We start from the raw sequence: 9290 nt of genomic DNA, 5'->3' as shown, positions 1-9290 counted from the left end.
GTTGTGCAGCAGGAGATCCAAATATGCATTGTCGACTTCTTCTAACAATGAAAAAAACTGTCGGTGGCTTAACCTGTGGATGGCTGTTCATCATAGGAATGGGATCCACACAAGGTTCCTGCTGCTTAACAGAAGGTTTTCCTTGCCGCCATGATGAATTCATGTTGGGTGTGGGATACATATGTATGTGTATATACGTATATATGCATATGTGTGTATCCATAAAATGAAGAGTCCGTCCCTAAGACTGCTCTACTGTAAAGTGCCTTGAGATACCATTGGTTATGATTTGGCGCTATACAAATAAAGATTGATTGATTGATTGATTGATTAACCTGTTCGCAATTATTTTGTTCACTATCTTGATAACGAGGTTCATCACTTCCACACAGTCAGGGGGGAAAGTTTGTGCGCACAGCGCTTCTTGGTGAAGGACGCAGTGAAACGTCATGAGCTCTCGATCCAGTGACTTTTGAAGCAAATTCACAAAGCCCTTATGTTCTCCTCTCATGCTGGATGCCCCATCAGTAGACACTGACACCAGGTGAGTGGTGTTTATTCCTTTCGCTTCTCGACAACTCAAAACAGCATCACAAATGTCCTGCCCTCGTGTTTGGCCCTTTAGCGGTTCAATCAGTTCTTCCTGAGGCCAATCAGAGTTTACATATCTACATAACAGTGCTGTCTGTTTACATCACTTGACTCATCACAGGCAATTGAAAATGCATGAGCTGAATTAATGTCAACAATTTGCTTACTGCTGATGTTTTCTGCCATTTTAATGGTCCTGTCTCTGACGGTTTTTGCGGAGAGAGGCATTTCTCTAATTTTCTGAATAATTTCACGTTTGTTTTTAAAGTCGGAGAATAGATGCTCCGATATTTTCATGAACGACTCCTTCATATACTCTCCATCTGTGAACGGCTCTTTCCCCTCTTTACGATCTCCAGAGCTGCCACAAAGCTAGCTGTGCTAGTTGACTGTGGAGAACTGATCCACTTCTTCGTAGCAGTTCCGAAATTGCTCTCTTTCGCTCATCCTCAGTTGAGTATTTTTCAGCGAATGCTAAGCGTTTGTTTTGAAAATGTCTTTCAATGTTACATTTTTTGTTGTTCGATATTTTCTCACCACATATCAAGCATACAGGTAAGCCAGCGTCGCTGGTGGTGAATGCAAATAAATAAGTCCACGCTGAATTAAACTCTATTTTCTTCCGAAACTTTCCTTTTTTGGGTTTTTTTCATGGCTATTCAGGGTTCACAACGTCGCACACAGGTTCACACGGGTTCACACATTCTAAAAGCTGCCAGCAGGATGTTGACGTTGATGTGACGTAGCCTATATTTTGTTGACAAATTATGAATTAGAAATAGGTCTCTAGCTTTTTAAAAATTGGATCGTATCAACTCAAACTCCAAGATAACTGCGCAATAAAATAAACTAATAATAATATGTGAATACAAATGAATTAAGAAATACTCTTTATTTATATTCGTTTTTTTTTTTTTTGTCAAGGAGGCCAAAGGGAGCCGCTATAAGGAGGCTCCGGAGCCGCAGGTTGCCGACCCCTGTCTTAGACTGTAGATAAAACTGGGCTTAACTTTAGACACGTTGATCCTAAATACCTGTTTTAGGTTTTACTCCTTCCCTCTGTCCACAGACACCACCATTATACCTAAGCCTCACACTGGTCACCTGACTGGATTGATTACACAACATAATAAACACAATATACACAACTACACATCTCACTCTCACTTTACAATAATCAACTTTTCCACACACTTCCATTTTTCCACCTTGAGTCTCTCCTCCCTGCTCCCTCCCCCCTCCCCCAGGTGTAACACTGCTCTCCCTTTTTATATCCTCCCTATAATAAAATGTTTCTTACCCTTCCTTAGGGAGAGCTGGTGATGGTCACAATTATGTAATTAAATAAATTCATTTATTTAAATGCAATAACAAAACACTTCTTGTAGTGTTGACCTTTGACATCATTGCAGACAAAGTGAGAAGAAAATTAATAAAAAAAAGTATTGAATGGGGAAATATATGTGTGAGAAATGTCAAGTGTGGCGTGTGGTGTGAGAATGGGTCAAATTGCGTGACTGTCACACTAAAAGCGTGAGGCTTGGCAGCTCTGGTATGTGCCAATAATTCAGTACCACCGACCGTCTTAATATTATAATAACAATAAATGAGAAATCGATTTGTTCTTTTTTGCTTTTGAGGCCCCAATAGAAAATTGAGTTCCAAGTGTGAAGGCGTACACATCCATAGATTATAGATACCAAATTTCAGCCTGATCCAATCATGAATAACAGGAGTAGTGATTTTAACTAGTGTACACAACAACAGTGAGGGCATTTTGAGTGTGGTAGCCCCGCCCTAAAAACGCAGTGAGAACATGAAGGTAAATACAGATGTTCAAGGTGTGACTAGAGCAGCAGCAGCAGCAGCAGATGATGATGATGATGATGATGATGATGATGAGCAGTCACAGATGAAATACCAGGAGGAAGAGGAAGAGCGATGAGGAGGAAACTCAGTGACTACAGTTAGATCGACCACAGAAGTGGGGAAAGTATTCTGTGGTTAGAGCAAGAATTCAGAAAATGTTAAAGATGGAGGGAGGGTCAGTGTGTGTGTGTGTGTGTGTTTAACGGTGGCTTTAAGTGGTTATGTGTGTAACTGTATATGTTGACTGTGTCCACGTTTAGAACTGATGATTATTCTTCTCACACGACATCAACTAAAGCGTCTGAAAGTTCATCTTCCACACGTTTAAATTATACATAGTGACAGAAAACTAATTAAACATTGACCTCCATCCTCGTAGCAGGGATTGGAAACGTTCAACCATCAGAGTCAGTGTTTGTGATGTAGTGATTCTTAAAGTCTGATAAACTTCATATAAAGTCTCTGTGTGAATGAAAGCTGATCAATAAAAACATCTTTAAATAAACTGTGACGTATTGATCCATTCACTAGCTTTGACCATCTCAAATCCATCCCATGGTTGCCACGGTAATGTAAACTTCCTGTTTTAAGGTGGATCTGTAGTAAGAGGATAGTAGTGGCGTCCAAAGGCTCCTCCCACTGCCCTGCTTAATATCACACACACACTCACACACACACAGTTGTCAATGTTGTGTACTTCACTTGTTTGACATATTGCATTGATAATAAAGATTAGTTCATCTTCAGTGAAACAAACATCATGTGATCTGTTGTGTTTTAATCATGACTTTTCCAGCCTTTATTTGTATTTCATTCATAGTAAGAAGCAGTCTGTCATATTTCAACAAGTATTTACTGTAGAAATGATTAAAAAGCATATTTCTCAGTCATTTATATGAAATGGTCTGTTTTAATGATGCGTCTCAGGAAGAACAGACGAGACATTAGAATAAAGCATAAATTCAGATTTTTTAATGTGTGTGTTTTAATGGAGCCAACAGCTGTCAGCGGGTCCTAGAGGACGCTAACGTAGCGCCGCCGCTAGCGTTTGCTTCTAAGGTACAACATGTGTGTCGTGACTCAGCTTTATTCCCTCCACATGCTGCCATGACTTCACCTTGGTCCTCACTTCCTGTGTGTACAAAGTGTCCTTGTAGAAGCAGGGTTGCCAGGTTGGTACTAGTGTGTCTGAAGTAGGAGGTTTATGTGTGTTTGACACTTTATGTGCATTGGACTGTTTTTCTGCCTCAGCTCTTTGATACAGACCATAATTAAGTTAAACATATTACAGCTACACTTCCTTTACGTACATACGCCATTGTATTCATCCATTATTTCACCCTTAGTGTCACAAACACAATATAGAATTCTATCATTTTTCAAAGGTTTGTTGGAGCCTTTCTACTCCATGACACTGTGACCACAGGTTGAATAGAAGAGTTAGAAAACATGGACGTGCAGTTTTCATCATGGAAAGAAAGAAACAGTCAATTATTTTCTACATTTCCATTTACTGCTTTATTTCGAACAAATTGCAAATGTAATAAAACGAGAAACAAAAGATTTGATGCAGATGGGTTAGCACCAATTATATATACTGTATATATTACTGCAAACACACACTCTTTGTGTTCTAAAGGGAGTGGGTGGAAGTATAAACTCATTAGTCCCGCCCCTTTTCCTACATTACAGTAACACATTTTCAGCATCCTGTTTCCTAACCATTGCTGTTGTTAATTAATTAATTTTGTTTCATCTTTATTTGATTACAGTACACACAATAAACTTTCACAATTGTCATACAAATATATTTTCTTTTGTACATTCTTTATTTCAACAGATTTTATTTTATTTTTTAAACTAAAAGTTGCTGAATTTTTGCATTTCCCTGTTGTCAGAATGCATGAATTCTCAATTAAAAACAGGAAAATAGAAAAATAAAACTTGTAACAAAATAAATGAATAAAAACAAACGCTTGTGTATATGCACCGTGAGAATAAGCGGTTTACGGATCAGTTAAAAATCCTGCAGTAATTCTTTGGAGGTTGTAAATGAATTAGAACCAGAACTTCATAGATGTGTTTGTAGCGTGGGAGAAAATCTGAGCTCTGATAATAAATCCTCCTCTCTATGGGACAGAATCAATGATTAGATCAGAGAGCTAGGCCTGCTATAGGCGATAAGGAGCTAATGCTAATGCTACTCATTCTACTTCCTCTCAGAGAGGAAACACTTCCTTTGGGCTGAAAGAGTTTGTTCTACTTGGCATAGATATATGCCTCAAGGAAGTGCTCAGGATCAATGAACTGTGTTACAGACGCGTCGTCGTCTCTAAATCTGACGCCAGGAAGTGTCGCCGTGCTGCTGTGCACGCAGCAGGAAGTGAGGAAGATGCAGCAGGAAGTGAGGAAGATACTACTTTCCTTCATCTCTGTGTGACTTTAAACCACAGGAAGCCTCTTTTCCACTCAGCCTAGATCTATAGAGGGTAACACTGTGTGTACGTTGTGTGTAACATTGTGCGTAACACTGTGTGTAATGCTGTGTGTAACATTGTGTGTAATGCTGTGTGTAACACTGTGTATAACACCGTGTAACGTTGTGTGTAACATCGTGTGTAATGCTGTGTGTAACACTGTAACGTGTGTAATGTTGTGTGTAACACTGTAAAACACTGTGTAACGTTGTGTGTAGCGCTGTGTGTAACGTCATGTGTAACGTTGTGTGTAACGTGCGTAACGCTGTGTGTAACGTTGTGTGTAACGCTGTGTAATGCTGTGTAACGTTGTGCGTAACACTGTGTATGTTGTGTGTAACGCTGTGTGTAACGTTGTAAAGCTGCGTGTAATGCTGTGTGTAACGTGTGTCATGTTGTGTACAACGTCATGTGTAGCGCTGTGTGTAATGTCTTTTTTAGTGTAGTTTTTTGCATTTCTGTTGTTTTTTGTGCAATTTTCATATAAATATTTAGTTTTGTATATTTTGAGTCATTTTCATTTTTTTGTTGTGTGTGTGTGTGTGTAATAATAATTACTTCCTATCTGATAGTTTATCAATCCATTCTAAATGTGTCACCAGTCCATCCACGTGTGCCTGTCTAACGTTCACTAAACGTAGTCAGATGTAGAGGCAGGTGTGACGTTAGAGAAGCTGCAATAATCAGATGACCTTCACTATGTAACATGTAAACACTTAGATCTGACTGTAACACTACAGTCACTACCACCCTATGGACGGGTGTAGTGACACAGACTGTAACCGGACTAAATGGTGGTCTGTTATACACACACACACCTGCACACATGTCACGTAGACGATGATCAATAGTGAAGCACACCTGATCAACGTGTGTGTGTGACTTTCTACCTTAGACTCTAATCTCACACACACGCTGCTGATAAATGTACATCTGTCAACACAGCAGCCATTGTCCTCAATAACTTCAGGGTGAGTCTGTCTGGTCTAAATATCGAACTACGGTCAAACTAACATGAAAATAAACGTTTTGAAACGTCATCATCAAATAAACAACAGTAAAAAAGTATTTTTCCTCAAAAGAGAAAAGAAAAGTCCACAGGAGCTCACGCACACACCGGAAGTGAGCTGTGCAGTAAATAGATACAGATGGTGCTCTAGCGCCCCCTCACACCCTGTGGTCAAAAGCTGAATAGGCTTCATTTCAGGGCCGTCCAGAAGTGAAATAATATTAAAATAAACATTTTGAAATGACCAAATTACTCCAAAATAACAGATACACACACTCGGGGTGTTTGGAACCCATTGACAAAGTTTCAGGTCGAACAGACACCACGTCTGGGAGATATTTGCTCGCACGCACACACACTCGCACACGCACGCACACACAGACCATCCTTGAATTATAGTATAGATACAGTAATGTGAGTACTTGTAATCTATTACTTTCATTGATGATGAGGAAAAAGGAAAAAAAAAAACAGACAAAGTTAAACAATCCAGAATTTTAAGCAATTGGGTCGAAATTCCTTGAATTTTTAACGTAATCTGCCAGAATTCTGTGGGATAATTTTTGGGAGTTTTCCAGTGTTTTTTTTAAATTTTTTTTACTTTTAACAAATACGATTTAATATTACTGTAAATATGACTGCAACCTCCATCGTATTTCATCAACAACTTATAATTTTTTCTTTATTTTTTCCTTTAAACAAAATGTTCCAGTGGGACGGATTAAAGGTGGTCTGAACTGATGATCAATCTTTTGGCCGCATGAACATCGTGAACCTGGAAAGCCACAAAGTTCAAAGCGTGGGAAAAAAGTAACATCTTCTAGTTATATAGGAAATATACATATTATACATATACATTCATAAAAACCTGTGTTAATGACGTGTTCTGATCAATTCTGTCTTATAGAATTAAATAGAAGTAGAGTTTGAACAGGTGGTGAAATAATCAGAGTAATAAGAGAATAAATGAAAAATACAACAGATAATAATTAAACTGGATTAAAGAAAGAAGTAATAATTAAAGAGAAGAAGAAATGACCAGCGAGGAAGAAAAGAAAACAAATACAGAAAATAAAAAATGAAGAAAGAAAAAGAACGAAAGGATGAAGGAAAAACTAAAGGAGGAAGAGGCTTCCTTTGTTTCCACACACACACACACACACACACACACACACACACACACACACACACACACACACACACACACACACACACACACACACACACACACACACACACACACACACACACACACACACACACACACACACACACACACATATCTGTCTCTGATTTAAATGTAGTGACTTGTCGCTGGCAGGCAGCGCAGGGGAAGTTTGTTTAAAAAGGTGAATCTGTTCTACATTATTCTACATTATTCTGCTCTTTGTGGGCATAAATTAATCCCCTCTGTGTGTTTCTGCTGCTTTCAGCCTCATTACATAAAGACCAGTGTGTGTGTGTGTGTGTGTGTGTGTTTTACTTTCCTCCATCTTTACAAAACACAACCACATAGAGACCCAAGAACACAATACACACAAAAAATGTAGTCAACAAAAACTATGACAAAAACTTTTAGACATCAAAACACTGAACATTAATCAGATTTTACAATAATGTCAGAAAAAACAATTAAGATGTATCAATATATATATATTTATGACAATATTAGGGACGTCTGATAATATTGGTAATAAAGGTTTTAATTAAAGTTACCAGAATAAATCTCTATATATTATATTATATCTACTGTACATTTCAGTGTTTCAAATGCTTTAATTTTAACTTTAGAAATTATAGATTTAAAATGAACATGTTTAAAACTCTCCAACACTGCCACCTAGAGGCAGAACTGAGTAGACGTGTGTGTGTGTGTGTGTGTGTGTGTGTGTGTGTGTGTGTGTGTGTGTGTGTAGGTGTGTGTGTGTGTGTGTGTGTGTGTGTGTGTGTGTGTGTGTGTGTGTGTGTGTGTGTGTGTTAAATCCACAGAAAAGGTTCTCAGGTTTGTTAAAGACATTTTTCACAGATTTTCTCATTAAATGTATGTATTTATTATTATTGAATCTATTGGTTTTCTTATAATCTCTCAATAAACAAGAAAAGTTATTTGAATGAATTTTATGAATGTGTAAATTATCTTTGAAACAGCAAAACAATTATTTTCATATTTTGAACTGATTGGATTTATTCACAGGTTTTTAAATTTTCTATTTTTTTGTTTTTCCTAATTCTATATTTATCTCTAAAATGAACATAAAGACGTAGATGATCTTTTGTTTTTAAAAGCACTTCTTAAAGAATAAATCATTTTAAACAACTTGTGTTTTAAGACAAAAACACAAATACAAACTAGAAGTAAATAAAGATCAATGAGCAATAGAACATATTGTCAAATTTACCCTCAGAGAAAAATGCGTTTAATTCGGTCAACTCAGTGAATAAAAGACATTTAGTTACACAAACACTAAATTAAACAATACATAAAATTAAAAGTTGTGGATAAAGTGACAGTTTACGTTGCCCTGCCAGTTTGCTATGATGTCATTATTCTGATCGGATCCTGAGCTCAGAGACGTTCTGTTGCACTTTTCTGATTTGCTAGGTTGGATTTTTCCAGGTTCTAAAGTGCAGTCGAACTCAGCATTAGTGTAAAGAGGCGGGGCATCTATCTATCTATCCATCCATTATCTATAAAGCAAGCCATCTGTGTGTGTGTTCCTCAAATATCTCTGTGAATCAGCCTCAGATAAAGCTGAGACTTTCAACATGGCTGCTGCTTGGTTCAAGGTTGTGCAACGTTGGATTTGTTTGGAATGTAATGATACCGTTCATAAATGATTCTATAAAATTGTATTAGATGCAGCTTTGCAGAACAGCTCAGTGTTGACAGGTAGTCATTGTAACTGGGGGTTTCCACTGGATACGTCTCCGCTGCGCCACGGCACCGATCCGGTTTTTCCCCAACTGTCCACCGTCTGGTGATCCCCACCGGTTGCGTTTTGAGTGCACCACGGTGCACTCCGGTTGGATGACTGTGACGTCACATTTTTTTATCAACATCCAACAGAGAAGAAGTAAAACTGTAAAACCAGTAAAATATGAACTAAATCCAAGTTGCTGCAGTTTACAGTGAGTTACAGTATGAGAGGAAACAATATAGTGGATGTGAATTTGTTTCTACACATTATTACGTTTTGGTGATGGAGTTACTTGAAATATAATCTGAAGTGTTTTATTTTGAAAAGTAGCCTGATATTATATTGCGGAGTAGGTGTTTAATTTCCTGTTTAGCTTCATTTGCTCTGTGCTGATTGGTCTGTCAGAAATAGAAGTCCTGTGTACAT

The sequence above is a fragment of the Gouania willdenowi genome, chromosome 7 (genome assembly GCF_900634775.1).
Source record: "Gouania willdenowi chromosome 7, fGouWil2.1, whole genome shotgun sequence".
NCBI lineage: Eukaryota > Metazoa > Chordata > Actinopteri > Blenniiformes > Gobiesocidae > Gouania > Gouania willdenowi.
The sequence above is the reverse complement of the archived record's forward strand: the minus strand, read 5'-3'. Positions refer to the sequence as shown.